The sequence below is a fragment of the Phycodurus eques genome, chromosome 7 (genome assembly GCF_024500275.1).
Source record: "Phycodurus eques isolate BA_2022a chromosome 7, UOR_Pequ_1.1, whole genome shotgun sequence".
Taxonomy (NCBI): domain Eukaryota; kingdom Metazoa; phylum Chordata; class Actinopteri; order Syngnathiformes; family Syngnathidae; genus Phycodurus; species Phycodurus eques.
The window spans coordinates 7,989,147-8,007,133 of NC_084531.1; the positions used below are offsets into that span (position 1 = coordinate 7,989,147).

The 17,987-nt window shown below is 43.1% G+C and overlaps 33 non-coding genes across 33 annotated transcripts; all 33 read right to left on the reverse strand.

The window, feature by feature from the left end:
• Positions 1 to 59: 59 nt before the first annotated feature.
• On the reverse strand, positions 60 to 132 carry trnam-cau (transfer RNA methionine (anticodon CAU)). The gene has a single exon. It is a non-coding gene; the product is annotated as a tRNA-Met (tRNA).
• A 459-nt stretch (positions 133 to 591) lies between these two features.
• trnam-cau (transfer RNA methionine (anticodon CAU)) lies at positions 592 to 664 on the reverse strand. Its single transcript has one exon. It is a non-coding gene; the product is annotated as a tRNA-Met (tRNA).
• A 460-nt stretch (positions 665 to 1,124) lies between these two features.
• Positions 1,125 to 1,197, reverse strand: trnam-cau (transfer RNA methionine (anticodon CAU)). Its single transcript has one exon. It is a non-coding gene; the product is annotated as a tRNA-Met (tRNA).
• Positions 1,198 to 1,656: 459 nt separating this feature from the next.
• trnam-cau (transfer RNA methionine (anticodon CAU)) lies at positions 1,657 to 1,729 on the reverse strand. The gene has a single exon. It is a non-coding gene; the product is annotated as a tRNA-Met (tRNA).
• A 460-nt stretch (positions 1,730 to 2,189) lies between these two features.
• trnam-cau (transfer RNA methionine (anticodon CAU)) lies at positions 2,190 to 2,262 on the reverse strand. The gene has a single exon. It is a non-coding gene; the product is annotated as a tRNA-Met (tRNA).
• Positions 2,263 to 2,721: 459 nt separating this feature from the next.
• Positions 2,722 to 2,794, reverse strand: trnam-cau (transfer RNA methionine (anticodon CAU)). The gene has a single exon. It is a non-coding gene; the product is annotated as a tRNA-Met (tRNA).
• Positions 2,795 to 3,252: 458 nt separating this feature from the next.
• Positions 3,253 to 3,325, reverse strand: trnam-cau (transfer RNA methionine (anticodon CAU)). Its single transcript has one exon. It is a non-coding gene; the product is annotated as a tRNA-Met (tRNA).
• A 458-nt stretch (positions 3,326 to 3,783) lies between these two features.
• trnam-cau (transfer RNA methionine (anticodon CAU)) lies at positions 3,784 to 3,856 on the reverse strand. The gene has a single exon. It is a non-coding gene; the product is annotated as a tRNA-Met (tRNA).
• A 458-nt stretch (positions 3,857 to 4,314) lies between these two features.
• On the reverse strand, positions 4,315 to 4,387 carry trnam-cau (transfer RNA methionine (anticodon CAU)). The gene has a single exon. It is a non-coding gene; the product is annotated as a tRNA-Met (tRNA).
• A 460-nt stretch (positions 4,388 to 4,847) lies between these two features.
• Positions 4,848 to 4,920, reverse strand: trnam-cau (transfer RNA methionine (anticodon CAU)). Its single transcript has one exon. It is a non-coding gene; the product is annotated as a tRNA-Met (tRNA).
• A 459-nt stretch (positions 4,921 to 5,379) lies between these two features.
• trnam-cau (transfer RNA methionine (anticodon CAU)) lies at positions 5,380 to 5,452 on the reverse strand. Its single transcript has one exon. It is a non-coding gene; the product is annotated as a tRNA-Met (tRNA).
• A 458-nt stretch (positions 5,453 to 5,910) lies between these two features.
• Positions 5,911 to 5,983, reverse strand: trnam-cau (transfer RNA methionine (anticodon CAU)). The gene has a single exon. It is a non-coding gene; the product is annotated as a tRNA-Met (tRNA).
• A 458-nt stretch (positions 5,984 to 6,441) lies between these two features.
• trnam-cau (transfer RNA methionine (anticodon CAU)) lies at positions 6,442 to 6,514 on the reverse strand. Its single transcript has one exon. It is a non-coding gene; the product is annotated as a tRNA-Met (tRNA).
• A 460-nt stretch (positions 6,515 to 6,974) lies between these two features.
• Positions 6,975 to 7,047, reverse strand: trnam-cau (transfer RNA methionine (anticodon CAU)). The gene has a single exon. It is a non-coding gene; the product is annotated as a tRNA-Met (tRNA).
• A 459-nt stretch (positions 7,048 to 7,506) lies between these two features.
• Positions 7,507 to 7,579, reverse strand: trnam-cau (transfer RNA methionine (anticodon CAU)). Its single transcript has one exon. It is a non-coding gene; the product is annotated as a tRNA-Met (tRNA).
• A 458-nt stretch (positions 7,580 to 8,037) lies between these two features.
• On the reverse strand, positions 8,038 to 8,110 carry trnam-cau (transfer RNA methionine (anticodon CAU)). Its single transcript has one exon. It is a non-coding gene; the product is annotated as a tRNA-Met (tRNA).
• A 458-nt stretch (positions 8,111 to 8,568) lies between these two features.
• trnam-cau (transfer RNA methionine (anticodon CAU)) lies at positions 8,569 to 8,641 on the reverse strand. The gene has a single exon. It is a non-coding gene; the product is annotated as a tRNA-Met (tRNA).
• Positions 8,642 to 9,101: 460 nt separating this feature from the next.
• Positions 9,102 to 9,174, reverse strand: trnam-cau (transfer RNA methionine (anticodon CAU)). The gene has a single exon. It is a non-coding gene; the product is annotated as a tRNA-Met (tRNA).
• A 460-nt stretch (positions 9,175 to 9,634) lies between these two features.
• Positions 9,635 to 9,707, reverse strand: trnam-cau (transfer RNA methionine (anticodon CAU)). Its single transcript has one exon. It is a non-coding gene; the product is annotated as a tRNA-Met (tRNA).
• A 990-nt stretch (positions 9,708 to 10,697) lies between these two features.
• On the reverse strand, positions 10,698 to 10,770 carry trnam-cau (transfer RNA methionine (anticodon CAU)). Its single transcript has one exon. It is a non-coding gene; the product is annotated as a tRNA-Met (tRNA).
• Positions 10,771 to 11,228: 458 nt separating this feature from the next.
• On the reverse strand, positions 11,229 to 11,301 carry trnam-cau (transfer RNA methionine (anticodon CAU)). Its single transcript has one exon. It is a non-coding gene; the product is annotated as a tRNA-Met (tRNA).
• A 460-nt stretch (positions 11,302 to 11,761) lies between these two features.
• trnam-cau (transfer RNA methionine (anticodon CAU)) lies at positions 11,762 to 11,834 on the reverse strand. Its single transcript has one exon. It is a non-coding gene; the product is annotated as a tRNA-Met (tRNA).
• Positions 11,835 to 12,293: 459 nt separating this feature from the next.
• Positions 12,294 to 12,366, reverse strand: trnam-cau (transfer RNA methionine (anticodon CAU)). The gene has a single exon. It is a non-coding gene; the product is annotated as a tRNA-Met (tRNA).
• Positions 12,367 to 12,826: 460 nt separating this feature from the next.
• On the reverse strand, positions 12,827 to 12,899 carry trnam-cau (transfer RNA methionine (anticodon CAU)). The gene has a single exon. It is a non-coding gene; the product is annotated as a tRNA-Met (tRNA).
• A 459-nt stretch (positions 12,900 to 13,358) lies between these two features.
• trnam-cau (transfer RNA methionine (anticodon CAU)) lies at positions 13,359 to 13,431 on the reverse strand. The gene has a single exon. It is a non-coding gene; the product is annotated as a tRNA-Met (tRNA).
• A 460-nt stretch (positions 13,432 to 13,891) lies between these two features.
• trnam-cau (transfer RNA methionine (anticodon CAU)) lies at positions 13,892 to 13,964 on the reverse strand. The gene has a single exon. It is a non-coding gene; the product is annotated as a tRNA-Met (tRNA).
• Positions 13,965 to 14,423: 459 nt separating this feature from the next.
• Positions 14,424 to 14,496, reverse strand: trnam-cau (transfer RNA methionine (anticodon CAU)). The gene has a single exon. It is a non-coding gene; the product is annotated as a tRNA-Met (tRNA).
• Positions 14,497 to 14,954: 458 nt separating this feature from the next.
• On the reverse strand, positions 14,955 to 15,027 carry trnam-cau (transfer RNA methionine (anticodon CAU)). The gene has a single exon. It is a non-coding gene; the product is annotated as a tRNA-Met (tRNA).
• Positions 15,028 to 15,486: 459 nt separating this feature from the next.
• On the reverse strand, positions 15,487 to 15,559 carry trnam-cau (transfer RNA methionine (anticodon CAU)). The gene has a single exon. It is a non-coding gene; the product is annotated as a tRNA-Met (tRNA).
• A 461-nt stretch (positions 15,560 to 16,020) lies between these two features.
• Positions 16,021 to 16,093, reverse strand: trnam-cau (transfer RNA methionine (anticodon CAU)). The gene has a single exon. It is a non-coding gene; the product is annotated as a tRNA-Met (tRNA).
• A 459-nt stretch (positions 16,094 to 16,552) lies between these two features.
• On the reverse strand, positions 16,553 to 16,625 carry trnam-cau (transfer RNA methionine (anticodon CAU)). Its single transcript has one exon. It is a non-coding gene; the product is annotated as a tRNA-Met (tRNA).
• A 460-nt stretch (positions 16,626 to 17,085) lies between these two features.
• Positions 17,086 to 17,158, reverse strand: trnam-cau (transfer RNA methionine (anticodon CAU)). The gene has a single exon. It is a non-coding gene; the product is annotated as a tRNA-Met (tRNA).
• Positions 17,159 to 17,617: 459 nt separating this feature from the next.
• trnam-cau (transfer RNA methionine (anticodon CAU)) lies at positions 17,618 to 17,690 on the reverse strand. The gene has a single exon. It is a non-coding gene; the product is annotated as a tRNA-Met (tRNA).
• Positions 17,691 to 17,987: the final 297 nt, after the last annotated feature.

The window sequence follows — 17,987 nt, forward strand, 5'->3', positions numbered from 1 at the left end:
CTGCTTGATGAATGGTTTCCTCAGAAAAAGTCACTGTCTGCGGTGTATTTTAAAACAACTACCTCGTATGAGGATCGAACTCACGACCTTCAGATTATGAGACTGACGCACTGCCTACTGTGCCAACGAGGCTGCATGATGCAGTCAGATATGTTATAAATTTCCCTACATAGGTGGTGGTAACCGGTAACCAGCAGAAATGATAGTACAGAAAAATATTTATCTTCTATTGTCAGGAACAGTCAAGTCCAAGGAGTTGGTTGACCTAAATCCACTCACCAAGAGTCACTGTTTGACTTGTTTTTAAAACACGTACCTCGTGTGATGCTTGATTTAACAGCCTTCAGACAATGACACTTGTGCACCTGTTTCTGGGAAAAACATCATTCTCATCTGCTCTTGCATCGCGACAAATACAAAGGACTCAGAATGAACCCTTCGGTGGCAACCAAAGGAGCCTACTGGGGGTAGAGAAATGCCCTTGTTTCAGTCCCTGGTCAGGATTGTTGACCATTCGTTGCTTTGGCAACTTGCGCTTGATGAATGGTTTCCTCAGAAAAAGTCACTGTCTGCGGTTTATTTTAAAACGACTGCCTCGTATGAGGCTTGAACTCATGACCTTCAGATTATGAGACTGACGCACTGCCTACTGTGCCAACGAGGCTGAATGATACAGTCAGATATGTTATAAATTTCCCTACATAGGTGGTGGTAACCGGTAACCAGCAGAAATGATAGTACAGAAAAATATTTCAATTCTATTGTCGGGAACAGTCAAGTCCAATGAGTTGGTTGACCTAAGTTCACTCAGCAAGAGTTACTGTTTGAATTGTTTTTAAAAGACGTACCTCATGTGATGCTTGATTTAACAGCCTTCAGACAATGACACTTGTGCACCTGTTTCTGAGAAAAAAAATCATTCTCATCTGCTCTTGCAAAGCAACAAATACAAAGGACTCACAATGACGCCTTAGGTGGCAACCATAGAAGCCTACTGGGGGCAGAGAAATGCCCTTGTTACGGTCCCTGGTCACGATTGTTGACTCTTCGTTGCGTTTGCAACTTGTGCTTGATGAATGGTTTCCTCAGAAAAAGTCACTGTCTGCGGTCTATTTTAAAACAACTGCCTCGTATGAGGATCGAACTCACGACCTTCAGATTATGAGACTGACGCACTGCCTACTGTGCCAACGAGGCTGAAGGATGCAGTCAGATATGTTATAAATTTCCCTACATAGTTGGTGGTAACCGGTAACCAGCAGAAATGATAGTACAGAAAAATATTTATCTTCTATTGTCAGGAACAGTCAAGTCCAAAGAGTTGGTTGACCTAAATCCACTCACCAAGAGTCACTGTTTGACTTGTTTTTAAAACACGTACCTCGTGTGATGCTTGATTTAACAGCCTTCAGACAATGACACTTGTGCACCTGTTTCTTCGAAAAAAATCATTGTCATCTGCTCTTGCATCGCGACAAATACAAAGGACTCAGAATGAACCCTTCGGTGGCAACCAAAGGAGCCTACTGGGGGCAGAGAAATGCCCTTGTTTCAGTCCCTGGTCAGGATTGTTGACCAATCGTTGCTTTGGCAACTTGCGCTTGATGAATGGTTTCCTCAGAAAAAGTCACTGTCTGCGGTTTATTTTAAAACGACTGCCTCGTATGAGGCTTGAACTCACGACCTTCAGATTATGAGACTGACGCACTGCCTACTGTGCCAATGAGGCTAAATAATGCAGTCAGATATGTTATAAATTTCCCTACATAGGTGGTGGTAACCGGTAACCAGCAGAAATGATAGTACAGAAAAATATTTCAATTCTATTGTCGGGAACAGTCAAGTCCAATGAGTTGGTTGACCTAAGTTCACTCAGCAAGAGTTACTGTTTGAATTGTTTTTAAAAGACGTACCTCATGTGATGCTTGATTTAACAGCCTTCAGACAATGACACTTGTGCACCTGTTTCTGAGAAAAAAAATCATTCTCATCTGCTCTTGCAAAGCAACAAATACAAAGGACTCACAATGACGCCTTAGGTGGCAACCATAGAAGCCTACTGGGGGCAGAGAAATGCCCTTGTTACGGTCCCTGGTCACGATTGTTGACTCTTCGTTGCGTTTGCAACTTGTGCTTGATGAATGGTTTCCTCAGAAAAAGTCACTGTCTGCGGTCTATTTTAAAACAACTGCCTCGTATGAGGATCGAACTCACGACCTTCAGATTATGAGACTGACGCACTGCCTACTGTGCCAACGAGGCTGAATGATGCAGTCAGATATGTTATAAATTTCCCTACATAGTTGGTGGTAACCGGTAACCAGCAGAAATGATAGTACAGAAAAATATTTATCTTCTATTGTCAGGAACAGTCAAGTCCAAAGAGTTGGTTGACCTAAATCCACTCACCAAGAGTCACTGTTTGACTTGTTTTTAAAACACGTACCTCGTGTGATGCTTGATTTAACAGCCTTCAGACAATGACACTTGTGCACCTGTTTCTTCGAAAAAAATCATTGTCATCTGCTCTTGCATCGCGACAAATACAAAGGACTCAGAATGAACCCTTCGGTGGCAACCAAAGGAGCCTACTGGGGGCAGAGAAATGCCCTTGTTTCAGTCCCTGGTCAGGATTGTTGACCAATCGTTGCTTTGGCAACTTGCGCTTGATGAATGGTTTCCTCAGAAAAAGTCACTGTCTGCGGTTTATTTTAAAACGACTGCCTCGTATGAGGCTTGAACTCACGACCTTCAGATTATGAGACTGACGCACTGCCTACTGTGCCAATGAGGCTAAATAATGCAGTCAGATATGTTATAAATTTCCCTACATAGGTGGTGGTAACCGGTAACCAGCAGAAATGATAGTACAGAAAAATATTTCAATTCTATTGTCGGGAACAGTCAAGTCCGAGGAGTTGGTTGACCTAAGTTCACTCAGCAAGAGTCACTGTTTGAATTGTTTTCAAAGACGTACTTCGTGTGATGCTTGATTTCACATCCTTCAGACAATGACACTTGTGCACCTGTTTCTTAGAAAAAAAACATTCTCATCTGCTCTTGCATCGCGACAAATACAAAGGACTCAGAATGAACCCTTCGGTGGCAACCAAAGGAGCCGACTGAGGGCAGAGTAATTCCCTTGTTTCAGTCCCTGGTCAGGATTGTTGACCATTCGTTGCTTGGGCAACTTGCGCTTCATGAATGGTTTCCTCAGAAAAAGTCACTGTCTGCGTTTTTTTTTAAAACGACTGCCTCGTATGAGGATTGAACTCACGACCTTCAGATTATGAGACTGACGCACTGCCTACTGTGCCAACGAGGCTGAATGATGCAGTCAGATATGTTATAAATTTCCCTACATAGGTGGTGGTAACCGGTAACCAGCAGAAATGATAGTACAGAAAAATATTTCAATTCTATTGTCGGGAACAGTCAAGTCCGAGGAGTTGGTTGACCTAAGTTCACTCAGCAAGAGTCACTGTTTGAATTGTTTTCAACGACGTACTTCGTGTGATGCTTGATTTCACAGCCTTCAGACAATGACACTTGTGCACCTGTTTCTTCGAAAAAAATCATTCTCATCTGCTCTTGCATCGCGACAAATACAAAGGACTCAGAATGCCCCTTGAGGTAGCAACTATAGGAGCCTACTGGGGCCAGAGAAATGCCCTTGATTCGGTCCCTGGTCAGGATTGTTGACCATTCGTTGCTTTGGAAACTAGCGTTGGATGTTAGGTTTCCTCAGAAAAAGTCACTGTCTGTAATGTATTTTAAAACACCTGCCTCGTATGAGGATCGAACTCACGACCTTCAGATTATGAGACTGACGCACTGCCTACTGTGCCAACGAGGCTGAATGATGCAGTCAGATATGTTATAAATTTCCCTACATAGGTGGTGGTAACCGGTAACCAGCAGAAACGATAGTACAGAAAAATATTTCAATTCTATTGTCGGGAACAGTCAAGTCCGAGGAGTTGGTTGACCTAAGTTCACTCAGCAAGTGTCACTGTTTGAATTGTTTTCAAAGACGTACTTCGTGTGATGCTTGATTTCACAGCCTTCAGACAATGACACTTGTGCACCTGTTTCTTAGAAAAAAAACATTCTCATCTGCTCTTGCATCGGGAAAAATACAAAGGACTCAGAATGCCCCTTGAGGTAGCAACTATAGGAGCCTACTGGGTCCAGAGAAATGCCCTTGATTCGGTCCCTGGTCAGGATTGTTGACCATTCGTTGCTTTGGAAACTAGCGTTGGATGTTACGTTTCCTCAGAAAAAGTCACTGTCTGTAATGTATTTTAAAACACCTGCCTCGTATGAGGATCGAACTCACGACCTTCAGATTATGAGACTGACGCACTGTCTACTGTGCCAACGAGGCTGAATGATGCAGTCAGATATGTTATAAATTTCCCTACATAGGTGGTGGTAACCGGTAACAAGCAGAATTGATCGTACAGAAAATTATTTCGAGTCTCTTGTCGGGAACAGTCAAGTCCAATGAGTTGGTTGACCTAAGTTCACTCAGCAAGAGTTACTGTTTGAATTGTTTTTAAAAGACGTACCTCATGTGATGCTTGATTTAACAGCCTTCAGACAATGACACTTGTGCACCTGTTTCTGAGAAAAAAAATCATTCTCATCTGCTCTTGCAAAGCAACAAATACAAAGGACTCAAAATGACGCCTTAGGTGGCAACCATAGAAGCCTACTGGGGGCAGAGAAATGCCCTTGTTACGGTCCCTGGTCACGATTGTTGACTCTTCGTTGCGTTTGCAACTTGTGCTTGATGAATGGTTTCCTCAGAAAAAGTCACTGTCTGCGGTCTATTTTAAAACAACTGCCTCGTATGAGGATCGAACTCACGACCTTCAGATTATGAGACTGACGCACTGCCTACTGTGCCAACGAGGCTGAATGATGCAGTCAGATATGTTATAAATTTCCATACATAGTTGGTGGTAACCGGTAACCAGCAGAAATGATAGTACAGAAAAATATTTATCTTCTATTGTCAGGAACAGTCAAGTCCAAAGAGTTGGTTGACCTAAATCCACTCACCAAGAGTCACTGTTTGACTTGTTTTTAAAACACGTACCTCGTGTGATGCTTGATTTAACAGCCTTCAGACAATGACACTTGTGCACCTGTTTCTTCGAAAAAAATCATTGTCATCTGCTCTTGCATCGCGACAAATACAAAGGACTCAGAATGAACCCTTCGGTGGCAACCAAAGGAGCCTACTGAGGGCAGAGTAATTCCCTTGTTTCAGTCCCTGGTCAGGATTGTTGACCATTCGTTGCTTGGGCAACTTGCGCTTCATGAATGGTTTCCTCAGAAAAAGTCACTGTCTGCGGTTTATTTTAAAACGACTGCCTCGTATGAGGATTGAACTCACGACCTTCAGATTATGAGACTGACGCACTGCCTACTGTGCCAACGAGGCTGAATGACGCAGTCAGATATGTTATAAATTTCCCTACATAGGTGGTGGTAACCGGTAACCAGCAGAAATGATAGTACAGAAAAATATTTCAATTCTATTGTCGGGAACAGTCAAGTCCGAGGAGTTGGTTGACCTAAGTTCACTCAGCAAGAGTCACTGTTTGAATTGTTTTCAAAGACGTACTTCGTGTGATGCTTGATTTCACAGCCTTCAGACAATGACACTTGTGCACCTGTTTCTTCGAAAAAAATCATTCTCATCTGCTCTTGCATCGCGACAAATACAAAGGACTCAGAATGCCCCTTGAGGTAGCAACTATAGGAGCCTACTGGGGCCAGAGAAATGCCCTTGATTCGGTCCCTGGTCAGGATTGTTGACCATTCGTTGCTTTGGAAACTAGCGTTGGATGTTAGGTTTCCTCAGAAAAAGTCACTGTCTGTAATGTATTTTAAAACACCTGCCTCGTATGAGGATCGAACTCACGACCTTCAGATTATGAGACTGACGCACTGCCTACTGTGCCAACGAGGCTGAATGATGCAGTCAGATATGTTATAAATTTCCCTACATAGGTGGTGGTAACCGGTAACCAGCAGAAACGATAGTACAGAAAAATATTTCAATTCTATTGTCGGGAACAGTCAAGTCCGAGGAGTTGGTTGACCTAAGTTCACTCAGCAAGTGTCACTGTTTGAATTGTTTTCAAAGACGTACTTCGTGTGATGCTTGATTTCACAGCCTTCAGACAATGACACTTGTGCACCTGTTTCTTAGAAAAAAAACATTCTCATCTGCTCTTGCATCGGGAAAAATACAAAGGACTCAGAATGCCCCTTGAGGTAGCAACTATAGGAGCCTACTGGGTCCAGAGAAATGCCCTTGATTCGGTCCCTGGTCAGGATTGTTGACCATTCGTTGCTTTGGAAACTAGCGTTGGATGTTACGTTTCCTCAGAAAAAGTCACTGTCTGTAATGTATTTTAAAACACCTGCCTCGTATGAGGATCGAACTCACGACCTTCAGATTATGAGACTGACGCACTGCCTACTGTGCCAACGAGGCTGAATGATGCAGTCAGATATGTTATAAATTTCCCTACATAGGTGGTGGTAACCGGTAACCAGCAGAATTGATCGTACAGAAAATTATTTCGAGTCTCTTGTCGGGAACAGTCAAGTCCAATGAGTTGGTTGACCTAAGTTCACTCAGCAAGAGTTACTGTTTGAATTGTTTTTAAAAGACGTACCTCATGTGATGCTTGATTTAACACCCTTCAGACAATGACACTTGTGCGCCTGTTTCTGAGAAAAAAAATCATTCTCATCTGCTCTTGCAAAGCAACAAATACAAAGGACTCAAACTGACGCCTTAGGTGGCAACCATAGAAGCCTACTGGGGGCAGAGAAATGCCCTTGTTACGGTCCCTGGTCACGATTGTTGACTCTTCGTTGCGTTTGCAACTTGTGCTTGATGAATGGTTTCCTCAGAAAAAGTCACTGTCTGCGGTCTATTTTAAAACAACTGCCTCGTATGAGGATCGAACTCACGACCTTCAGATTATGAGACTGACGCACTGCCTACTGTGCCAACGAGGCTGAATGATGCAGTCAGATATGTTATAAATTTCCCTACATAGTTGGTGGTAACCGGTAACCAGCAGAAATGATAGTACAGAAAAATATTTATCTTCTATTGTCAGGAACAGTCAAGTCCAAAGAGTTGGTTGACCTAAATCCACTCACCAAGAGTCACTGTTTGACTTGTTTTTAAAACACGTACCTCGTGTGATGCTTGATTTAACAGCCTTCAGACAATGACACTTGTGCACCTGTTTCTTCGAAAAAAATCATTGTCATCTGCTCTTGCATCGCGACAAATACAAAGGACTCAGAATGAACCCTTCGGTGGCAACCAAAGGAGCCTACTGAGGGCAGAGTAATTCCCTTGTTTCAGTCCCTGGTCAGGATTGTTGACCATTCGTTGCTTGGGCAACTTGCGCTTCATGAATGGTTTCCTCAGAAAAAGTCACTGTCTGCGGTTTATTTTTAAACGACTGCCTCGTATGAGGATTGAACTCACGACCTTCAGATTATGAGACTGACGCACTGCCTACTGTGCCAACGAGGCTGAATGATGCAGTCAGATATGTTATAAATTTCCCTACATAGGTGGTGGTAACCGGTAACCAGCAGAAATGATAGTACAGAAAAATATTTCAATTCTATTGTCGGGAACAGTCAAGTCCGAGGAGTTGGTTGACCTAAGTTCACTCAGCAAGAGTCACTGTTTGAATTGTTTTCAAAGACGTACTTCGTGTGATGCTTGATTTCACAGCCTTCAGACAATGACACTTGTGCACCTGTTTCTTCGAAAAAAATCATTCTCATCTGCTCTTGCATCGCGACAAATACAAAGGACTCAGAATGCCCCTTGAGGTAGCAACTATAGGAGCCTACTGGGGCCAGAGAAATGCCCTTGATTCGGTCCCTGGTCAGGATTGTTGACCATTCGTTGCTTTGGAAACTAGCGTTGGATGTTAGGTTTCCTCAGAAAAAGTCACTGTCTGTAATGTATTTTAAAACACCTGCCTCGTATGAGGATCGAACTCACGACCTTCAGATTATGAGACTGACGCACTGCCTACTGTGCCAACGAGGCTGAATGATGCAGTCAGATATGTTATGAATTTCCCTACATAGGTGGTGGTAACCGGTAACCAGCAGAAACGATAGTACAGAAAAATATTTCAATTCTATTGTCGGGAACAGTCAAGTCCGAGGAGTTGGTTGACCTAAGTTCACTCAGCAAGTGTCACTGTTTGAATTGTTTTCAAAGACGTACTTCGTGTGATGCTTGAATTCACAGCCTTCAGACAATGACACTTGTGCACCTGTTTCTTAGAAAAAAAACATTCTCATCTGCTCTTGCATCGGGAAAAATACAAAGGACTCAGAATGCCCCTTGAGGTAGCAACTATAGGAGCCTACTGGGGCCAGAGAAATGCCCTTGATTCGGTCCCTGGTCAGGATTGTTGACCATTCGTTGCTTTGGAAACTAGCGTTGGATGTTACGTTTCCTCAGAAAAAGTCACTGTCTGTAATGTATTTTAAAACACCTGCCTCGTATGAGGATCGAACTCACGACCTTCAGATTATGAGACTGACGCACTGCCTACTGTGCCAACGAGGCTGAATGATGCAGTCAGATATGTTATAAATTTCCCTACATAGGTGGTGGTAACCGGTAACCAGCAGAATTGATCGTACAGAAAATTATTTCGAGTCTCTTGTCGGGAACAGTCAAGTCCAATGAGTTGGTTGACCTAAGTTCACTCAGCAAGAGTTACTGTTTGAATTGTTTTTAAAAGACGTACCTCATGTGATGCTTGATTTAACAGCCTTCAGACAATGACACTTGTGCACCTGTTTCTGAGAAAAAAAATCATTCTCATCTGCTCTTGCAAAGCAACAAATACAAAGGACTCACAATGACGCCTTAGGTGGCAACCATAGAAGCCTACTGGGGGCAGAGAAATGCCCTTGTTACGGTCCCTGGTCACGATTGTTGACTCTTCGTTGCGTTTGCAACTTGTGCTTGATGAATGGTTTCCTCAGAAAAAGTCACTGTCTGCGGTCTATTTTAAAACAACTGCCTCGTATGAGGATCGAACTCACGACCTTCAGATTATGAGACTGACGCACTGCCTACTGTGCCAACGAGGCTGAATGATGCAGTCAGATATGTTATAAATTTCCCTACATAGTTGGTGGTAACCGGTAACCAGCAGAAATGATAGTCCAGAAAAATATTTCTCTTCTATTGTCAGGAACAGTCAAGTCCAAGGAGTTGGTTGACCTAAATCCACTCAGCAAGAGTTACTGTTTGAATTGTTTTTAAAAGACGTACCTCATGTGATGCTTGATTTAACACCCTTCAGACAATGACACTTGTGCACCTGTTTCTGAGAAAAAAAATCATTCTCATCTGCTCTTGCAAAGCAACAAATACAAAGGACTCAAAATGACGCCTTAGGTGGCAACCATAGAAGCCTACTGGGGGCAGAGAAATGCCCTTGTTACGGTCCCTGGTCACGATTGTTGACTCTTCGTTGCGTTTGCAACTTGTGCTTGATGAATGGTTTCCTCAGAAAAAGTCACTGTCTGCGGTCTATTTTAAAACAACTGCCTCGTATGAGGATCGAACTCACGACCTTCAGATTATGAGACTGACGCACTGCCTACTGTGCCAATGAGGCTGAATGATGCAGTCAGATATGTTATAAATTTCCCTACATAGTTGGTGGTAACCGGTAACCAGCAGAAATGATAGTACAGAAAAATATTTATCTTCTATTGTCAGGAACAGTCAAGTCCAAAGAGTTGGTTGACCTAAATCCACTCACCAAGAGTCACTGTTTGACTTGTTTTTAAAACACGTACCTCGTGTGATGCTTGATTTAACAGCCTTCAGACAATGACACTTGTGCACCTGTTTCTTCGAAAAAAATCATTGTCATCTGCTTTTGCATCGCGACAAATACAAAGGACTCAGAATGAACCCTTCGGTGGCAACCAAAGGAGCCTACTGGGGGCAGAGAAATGCCCTTGTTTCAGTCCCTGGTCAGGATTGTTGACCAATCGTTGCTTTGGCAACTTGCGCTTGATGAATGGTTTCCTCAGAAAAAGTCACTGTCTGCGGTTTATTTTAAAACGATTGTCTCGTATGAGGCTTGAACTCACGACCTTCAGATTATGAGACTGACGCACTGCCTACTGTGCCAATGAGGCTGAATAATGCAGTCAGATATGTTATAAATTTCCCTACATAGGTGGTGGTAACCGGTAACCAGCAGAAATGATAGTACAGAAAAATATTTCAATTCTATTGTCGGGAACAGTCAAGTCCGAGGAGTTGGTTGACCTAAGTTCACTCAGCAAGAGTCACTGTTTGAATTGTTTTCAAAGACGTACTTCGTGTGATGCTTGATTTCACATCCTTCAGACAATGACACTTGTGCACCTGTTTCTTAGAAAAAAAACATTCTCATCTGCTCTTGCATCGCGACAAATACAAAGGACTCAGAATGAACCCTTCGGTGGCAACCAAAGGAGCCTACTGAGGGCAGAGTAATTCCCTTGTTTCAGTCTCTGGTCAGGATTGTTGACCATTCGTTGCTTGGGCAACTTGCGCTTCATGAATGGTTTCCTCAGAAAAAGTCACTGTCTGCGGTTTATTTTAAAACGACTGCCTCGTATGAGGATTGAACTCACGACCTTCAGATTATGAGACTGACGCACTGCCTACTGTGCCAACGAGGCTGAATGATGCAGTCAGATATGTTATAAATTTCCCTACATAGGTGGTGGTAACCGGTAACCAGCAGAAATGATAGTACAGAAAAATATTTCAATTCTATTGTCGGGAACAGTCAAGTCCGAGGAGTTGGTTGACCTAAGTTCACTCAGCAAGAGTCACTGTTTGAATTGTTTTCAAAGACGTACTTCGTGTGATGCTTGATTTCACAGCCTTCAGACAATGACACTTGTGCACCTGTTTCTTCGAAAAAAATCATTCTCATCTGCTCTTGCATCGCGACAAATACAAAGGACTCAGAATGCCCCTTGAGGTAGCAACTATAGGAGCCTACTGGGGCCAGAGAAATGCCCTTGATTCGGTCCCTGGTCAGGATTGTTGACCATTCGTTGCTTTGGAAACTAGCGTTGGATGTTACGTTTCCTCAGAAAAAGTCACTGTCTGTAATGTATTTTAAAACACCTGCCTCGTATGAGGATCGAACTCACGACCTTCAGATTATGAGACTGACGCACTGCCTACTGTGCCAACGAGGCTGAATGATGCAGTCAGATATGTTATAAATTTCCCTACATAGGTGGTGGTAACCGGTAACCAGCAGAATTGATCGTACAGAAAATTATTTCGAGTCTCTTGTCGGGAACAGTCAAGTCCAATGAGTTGGTTGACCTAAGTTCACTCAGCAAGAGTTACTGTTTGAATTGTTTTTAAAAGACGTACCTCATGTGATGCTTGATTTAACAGCCTTCAGACAATGACACTTGTGCACCTGTTTCTGAGAAAAAAAATCATTCTCATCTGCTCTTGCAAAGCAACAAATACAAAGGACTCACAATGACGCCTTAGGTGGCAACCATAGAAGCCTACTGGGGGCAGAGAAATGCCCTTGTTACGGTCCCTGGTCACGATTGTTGACTCTTCGTTGCGTTTGCAACTTGTGCTTGATGAATGGTTTCCTCAGAAAAAGTCACTGTCTGCGGTCTATTTTAAAACAACTGCCTCGTATGAGGATCGAACTCACGACCTTCAGATTATGAGACTGACGCACTTCCTACTGTGCCAACGAGGCTGAATGATGCAGTCAGATATGTTATAAATTTCCCTACATAGTTGGTGGTAACCGGTAACCAGCAGAAATGATAGTCCAGAAAAATATTTCTCTTCTATTGTCAGGAACAGTCAAGTCCAAGGAGTTGGTTGACCTAAATCCACTCACCAAGAGTCACTGTTTGACTTGTTTTTAAAACACGTACCTCGTGTGATGCTTGATTTAACAGCCTTCAGACAATGACACTTGTGCACCTGTTTCTGAGAAAAAAATCATTCTCATCTGCTCTTGCATCGCGACAAATACAAAGGACTCAGAATGAACCCTTCGGTGGCAACCAAAGGAGCCTACTGGGGGCAGAGTAATGCCCTTGTTTCAGTCCCTGGTCAGGATTGTTGACCATTCGTTGCTTTGGCAACTTGCGCTTGATGAATGGTTTCCTCAGAAAAAGTCACTGTCTGCGGTTTATTTTAAAACGACTGCCTCGTATGAGGATTGAACTCACGACCTTCAGATTATGAGACTGACGCACTGCCTACTGTGCCAACGAGGCTGAATGATGCAGTCAGATATGTTATAAATTTCCCTACATAGGTGGTGGTAACTGGTAACCAGCAGAATTGATCGTACAGAAAATTATTTCGAGTCTCTTGTCGGGAACAGTCAAGTCCAATGAGTTGGTTGACCTAAGTTCACTCAGCAAGAGTTACTGTTTGAATTGTTTTTAAAAGACGTACCTCATGTGATGCTTGATTTAACAGCCTTCAGACAATGACACTTGTGCACCTGTTTCTGAGAAAAAAAATCATTCTCATCTGCTCTTGCAAAGCAACAAATACAAAGGACTCACAATGACGCCTTAAGTGGCAACCATAGAGGCCTACTGGGGGCAGAGAAATGCCCTTGTTACGGTCCCTGGTCACGATTGTTGACTCTTCGTTGCGTTTGCAACTTGTGCTTGATGAATGGTTTCCTCAGAAAAAGTCACTGTCTGCGGTCTATTTTAAAACAACTGCCTCGTATGAGGATCGAACTCACGACCTTCAGATTATGAGACTGACGCACTGCCTACTGTGCCAACGAGGCTGAATGATGCAGTCAGATATGTTATAAATTTCCCTACATAGGTGGTGGTAACCGGTAACCAGCAGAAATGATAGTCCAGAAAAATATTTCTCTTCTATTGTCAGGAACAGTCAAGTCCAAGGAGTTGGTTGACCTAAATCCACTCACCAAGAGTCACTGTTTGACTTGTTTTTAAAACACGTACCTCGTGTGATGCTTGATTTAACAGCCTTCAGACAATGACACTTGTGCACCTGTTTCTGGGAAAAACATCATTCTCATCTGCTCTTGCATCGCGACAAATACAAAGGACTCAGACTGATCCCTTCGGTGGCAACCAAATGAGCCTACTGGGGGAAGAGTAATGCCCTTGTTTCAGTCCCTGCTCAGGATTGTTGACCATTCGTTGCTTTGGCAACTTGCGCTTGATGAATGGTTTCCTCAGAAAAAGTCACTGTCTGCGGTTTATTTTAAAACGACTGCCTCGTATGAGGATTGAACTCACGACCTTCAGATTATGAGACTGACGCACTGCCTACTGTGCCAACGAGGCTGAATGATGCAGTCAGATATGTTATAAATTTCCCTACATAGGTGGTGGTAACAGGTAACCAGCAGAATTGATCGTACAGAAAATTATTTCGAGTCTCTTGTCGGGAACAGTCAAGTCCAATGAGTTGGTTGACCTAAGTTCACTCAGCAAGAGTTACTGTTTGAATTGTTTTTAAAAGACGTACCTCATGTGATGCTTGATTTAACAGCCTTCAGACAATGACACTTGTGCACCTGTTTCTGAGAAAAAAAATCATTCTCATCTGCTCTTGCAAAGCAACAAATACAAAGGACTCACAATGACGCCTTAGGTGGCAACCATAGAAGCCTACTGGGGGCAGAGAAATGCCCTTGTTACGGTCCCTGGTCACGATTGTTGACTCTTCGTTGCGTTTGCAACTTGTGCTTGATGAATGGTTTCCTCAGAAAAAGTCACTGTCTGCGGTCTATTTTAAAACAGCAGCCTCGTATGAGGATCGAACTCACGACCTTCAGATTATGAGACTGACGCACTGCCTACTGTGCCAACGAGGCTGAATGATGCAGTCAGATATGTTATAAATTTCCCTACATAGTTGGTGGTAACCGGTAACCAGCAGAAATGATAGTACAGAAAAATATTTATCTTCTATTGTCAGGAACAGTCAAGTCCAAGGAGTTGGTTGACCTAAATCCACTCACCAAGAGTCACTGTTTGACTTGTTTTTAAAACACGTACCTCGTGTGATGCTTGATTTAACAGCCTTCAGACAATGACACTTGTGCACCTGTTTCTGGGAAAAAAATCATTGTCATCTGCTCTTGCATGGCGACAAATACAAAGGACTCAGAATGAACCCTTCGGTGGCAACCAAAGGAGCCTACTGGGGGCAGAGAAATGCCCTTGTTTCAGTCCCTGGTCAGGATTGTTGACCATTCGTTGCTTTGGCAACTTGCGCTTGATGAATGGTTTCCTCAGAAAAAGTCACTGTCTGCGGTTTATTTTAAAACGACTGCCTCGTATGAGGCTTGAACTCACGACCTTCAGATTATGAGACTGACGCACTGCCTACTGTGCCAACGAGGCTGAATGATGCAGTCAGATATGTTATAAATTTCCCTACATAGGTGGTGGTAACCGGTAACCAGCAGAAATGATAGTACAGAAAAATATTTCAATTCTATTGTCGGGAACAGTCAAGTCCGAGGAGTTGGTTGACCTAAGTTCACTCAGCAAGAGTCACTGTTTGAATTGTTTTCAAAGACGTACTTCGTGTGATGCTTGATTTCACAGCCTTCAGACAATGACACTTGTGCACCTGTTTCTTAGAAAAAAAACATTCTCATCTGCTCTTGCATCGCGACAAATACAAAGGACTCAGAATGAACCCTTCGGTGGCAACCAAAGGAGCCTACTGAGGGCAGAGTAATTCCCTTGTTTCAGTCCCTGGTCAGGATTGTTGACCATTCGTTGCTTGGGCAACTTGCGCTTCATGAATGGTTTCCTCAGAAAAGGTCACTGTCTGTGATGTATTTTAAAACACCTGCCTCGTATGAGGATCGAACTCATGACCTTCAGATTATGAGACTGACGCACTGCCTACTGTGCCAACGAGGCAGAACGATATAGTAAGTTATGTTATAAATTTCCCTAGATAGGTGGTGGTAACCGGTAACCAGCAGAAATGATAGTACAGAAAAATATTTCTCTTCTATTGTCAGGAACAGTCAAGTCCAAGGAGTTGGTTGACCTAAATCCACTCACCAAGAGTCACTGTTTGACTTGTTTTTAAAACACGTACCTCGTGTGATGCTTGATTTCACAGCCTTCAGACAATGATACTTGAGCACCTGTTTCTGAGAAAAAAATCATTCTCATCTGCTCTTGCATAGGGAAAAATACAAAGGACTCAGAATGACCCCTGAGGTAGCAACTATAGGAGCCTACTGGGGCCAGAGAAATGCCCTTGATTCGGTCCCTGGTCAGGATTGTTGACCATTCGTTGCTTTGGAAACTAGCGTTGGATGTATGGTTTCCTCAGAAAAAGTCACTGTCTGTGATGTATTTTAAAACAACTGCCTCGTATGAGGGTTGAACTCACGACCTTCAGATTATGAGACTGACGCACTGCCTACTGTGCCAACGAGGCTGAGTGATCCAGTCAGATATGTTATAAATTTGCCTACATAGGTGGTGGTAACCGGGAACCAGCAGAATTGATCGTACAGAAAATTATTTCGAGTCTCTTGTCGGGAACAGTCAAGTCCAATGAGTTGGTTGACCTAAGTTCACTCAGCAAGAGTTACTGTTTGAATTGTTTTTAAAAGACGTACCTCATGTGATGCTTGATTTAACAGCCTTCAGACAAGGACACTTGTGCACCTGTTTCTGAGGAAAAAACATCATTCTCATCTGCTCTTGCAAAGCAACAAATACAAAGGACTCACAATGACGCCTTAGGTGGCAACCATAGAAGCCTACTGGGGGCAGAGAAATGCCCTTGTTACGGTCCTTGGTCACGATTGTTGACTCTTCGTTGCGTTTGCAACCTCTGCTTGATGAATGGTTTCCTCAGAAAAAGTCACTGTCTGCGGTGTATTTTAAAACAACTGCCTCGTATGAGGATCGAACTCACGACCTTCAGATTATGAGACTGACGCACTGCCTACTGTGCCAACGAGGCTGCATGATGCAGTCAGATATGTTATAAATTTCCCTACATAGGTGGTGGTAACCGGTAACCAGCAGAAATGATAGTACAGAAAAATATTTATCTTCTATTGTCAGGAACAGTCAAGTCCAAGGAGTTGGTTGACCTAAATCCACTCACCAAGAGTCACTGTTTGACTTGTTTTTAAAACACGTACCTCGTGTGATGCTTGATTTAACAGCCTTCAGACAATGACACTTGTGCACCTGTTTCTGAGAAAAAAAATCATTTTCATCTGCTCTTGCAAAGCAACAAATACAAAGGACTCACAATGACGCCTTAGGTGGCAACCATAGAAGCCTACTGGGGGCAGAGAAATGCCCTTGATTCGGTCCTTGGTCACGATTGTTGACTTTCGTTGCTTTTGCAACTTGTGCTTGATGAATGGTTTCCTCAGAAAAAGTCACTGTCTGCGGTGTATTTTAAAACAACTGCCTCGTATGAGGATCGAACTCACGACCTTCAGATTATGAGACTGACGCACTGCCTACTCTGCCAACGAGGCTGAGTGATCCAGTCAGATATGTTATAAATTTCCCTACATAGGTGGTGGTAACCGGGAACCAGCAGAATTGATCGTACAGAAAATTATTTCGAGTCTCTTGTCGGGAACAGTCAAGTCCAATGAGTTGGTTGACCTAAGTTCACTCGGCAAGAGTTACTGTTTGAATTGTTTTTAAAAGACGTACCTCATGTGATGCTTGATTTAACAGCCTTCAGACAATGACACTTGTGCACCTGTTTCTGAGAAAAAAAATCATTCTCATCTGCTCTTGCAAAGCAACAAATACAAAGGACTCACAATGACGCCTTAGGTGGCAACCATCGAAGCCTACTGGGGGCAGAGAAATGCCCTTGTTACGGTCCTTGGTCACGATTGTTGACTCTTCGTTGCGTTTGCAACCTCTGCTTGATGAATGGTTTCCTCAGAAAAAGTCACTGTCTGCGGTGTATTTTAAAACAACTGCCTCGTATGAGGATCGAACTCACGACCTTCAGATTATGAGACTGACGCACTGCCTACTGTGCCAACGAGGCTGCATGATGCAGTCAGATATGTTATAAATTTCCCTACATAGGTGGTGGTAACCGGTAACCAGCAGAAATGATAGTACAGAAAAATATTTATCTTCTATTGTCAGGAACAGTCAAGTCCAAGGAGTTGGTTGACCTAAATCCACTCACCAAGAGTCACTGTTTGACTTGTTTTTAAAACACGTACCTCGTGTGATGCTTGATTTAACAGCCTTCAGACAATGACACTTGTGCACCTGTTTCTGGGAAAAACATCATTCTCATCTGCTCTTGCATCGCGACAAATACAAAGGACTCAGAATGAACCCTTCGGTGGCAACCAAAGGAGCCTACTGGGGGTAGAGAAATGCCCTTGTTTCAGTCCCTGGTCAGGATTGTTGACCATTCGTTGCTTTGGCAACTTGCGCTTGATGAATGGTTTCCTCAGAAAAAGTCACTGTCTGCGGTTTATTTTAAAACGACTGCCTCGTATGAGGTTTGAACTCATGACCTTCAGATTATGAGACTGACGCACTGCCTACTGTGCCAACGAGGCTGAATGATGCAGTCAGATATGTTATAAATTTCCCTACATAGGTGGTGGTAACCGGTAACCAGCAGAAATGATAGTACAGAAAAATATTTCAATTCTATTGTCGGGAACAGTCAAGTCCGAGGAGTTGGTTGACCTAAGTTCACTCAGCAAGAGTCACTATTTGAATTGTTTTCAAAGACGTACTTCGTGTGATGCTTGATTTCACAGCCTTCAGACAATGACACTTGTGCACCTGTTTCTTAGAAAAAAAACATTCTCATCTGCTCTTGCATCGCGACAAATACAAAGGACTCAGAA